The sequence below is a fragment of the Tigriopus californicus genome, chromosome 1 (assembly GCF_007210705.1).
Source record: "Tigriopus californicus strain San Diego chromosome 1, Tcal_SD_v2.1, whole genome shotgun sequence".
Lineage (NCBI taxonomy): Eukaryota > Metazoa > Arthropoda > Copepoda > Harpacticoida > Harpacticidae > Tigriopus > Tigriopus californicus.
Genome location: NC_081440.1, coordinates 2,400,991 through 2,403,164, shown reverse-complemented (window position 1 = coordinate 2,403,164; position 2,174 = coordinate 2,400,991).

Here is a 2,174-nt window from a genome sequence, read left to right as displayed (position 1 = left end):
TTATGTAGCTGACCAAGAGCAGGCCGAAAAATCGTATTGCATATAGTGATTACTACACAACTTTGAACATGTCTCCTGAGTTCCCTAAGCATAGGTTTGGACTCAAACTTGGTTGAGTTCATCTTTTCAACAAGACCTTGTGGTCGTATGAAGTGCTTATTTGGAATAGCATGAGCGGTTTAGGAGATAGGATATTTTTGCTCCCGTTTGCAGTCCATATCTCTAGAAGTCCGTGGTTAGGGGAAGGAAGGAAAATTTGTTAAAGAGACCTTTCGTTCATGGTTTAGCGGTTAATGGTCAGCAATTTCCTTCTACTCCCTTTGACAACATTTCTTTGGGCCCAACGTCTCCCAACGACTTCCCCATGTCGATTCGAAAATAGCCTTCAATTTTTAGCAAGACATGTCAAGTACATACATATGATTTCAATTATTCATTGAAAACAACAAATCATGGCGTTATGTAATGTCTCAATATGTCCGAAAAGAGGGAACATCGGATGTGACACTTTGAAAATTGGAAATCAATAGAGGATTACCATTCGCAACCTTGGGACGATGCTTTAGATGCCTTGTGAAATTTCGACAAAAACACTCATACCTATTTTGACATTTTTCTCGTGGACAGAGCCATATGGAACAGCTCTGATTTTGATGCATGATGTCAGTTCAACTCAAAATGAACAACTGTAGCCTAAATTGTGAAGCTATTATATTGAAGTTAGGAGCATACCATACTTAGTTACTACTTGGATGAATACAGTCGAACTTCGATTTAATTATAAATTTCAATTTAATTTTAAATTTCGATTTAACGATATTTTCACTGCTTATCAAATACTGTGTTTTCTTCAAGTCTCGACTTCACGATAAAATTCGATTTAACGATATGATCTTCGTTGACGGACGATGTCGTTATATCGAAGTTCGGCTATAATTAGTCGTAGTCGACTAATGAATTTCATAGGTTTAGATGAAAGCTCCAGATAGTTTCCTTTTATTCTGAAATATGATGATCAAAAGGTTACAACCATTTTCAGTATGGCAAAAAGTATTATTTCAAAAACTTTGAATAATAATAGGTTGCGAAGATTCGTTTTCTTAGCTTGAAGCTCACAAGTTTTTAACTAAAGGCCGAATTTCAAGGATTCTCGTTTTGCAACAAGTTCAATCAAGTTTCCAATAAGGGCAAAATTTATTATACGAGTACTATTAATGTCTTCAGGATGATTATTTGTAAAAACCTTTATATTTCAATCCTAATGGATATCGGTGAGTTTCAAAAAGGTATTGGATCTGAAAACGTACGATACCATATGCCAGATAATTTATTCCCTTTTCTTTTTATGAAACCTGTTTTCATTGGTAGAATTTTAACTCTCAACATTCAAAGGAAACTAATGCCACTGTCACACACTTCATTTCACGGCTATCTGTTCGAAAATGTCTGGAAAGTAAGAATCCTATTTCTACTGAAGCTAAAGTAGATTTGTAGTGGACAACCTAGATCACGGCCGCCAGGTATTGCTCGAATCAAGTTCAACGAGATCAACGCACGCGACTTAATGAAACTAAAGACTAGCCAAGAAATGAATAGACTTGACTTGGAGATAGTAAGTCGTAGACTGCTGTATCTTCAGGAGGAGTATGATTTTATATATAGAGAAGATAATGGTTGCGCTTAAATTTAGTGCGCCCATCCAATGTCTGTCGCAACTTGTCGTGACTTTCAGAGTCCTTTTCGAAGCATCATGCTTTTAGCTTGACTTTCTCAAGGCGATGCTTTGGTTCGTATGCAGATTATGACAAATCATATATCTATGTACCCTTGTTTCGGTGAGATTTTTCTGTATATTGAACAGCTTTCATCCATGATTTTTTTTGTCTTCTGTTTTTGCGGACTTCCTTACCACCACTGGGAATGGGATCCCCAGCAGTTCAAGGCGGAAAAAGATATTAATTTTACTTGGTTCTTTATTCATATAATAGCTGATCAACCAACGAATTAGAGTTAGAGTATGTGGCTAGCCCTTAAATGTAGGGTTGATCAGGTATTTTGATAAGAAATTGTCTAAGTCTAACTAACAGGATGCAGCTGGATTAACACCTACACACTTCCTGCGAATATTATAGGTAAACAAATTCAACAATGAAGGAGCCCAAGAAAGAAGAGAA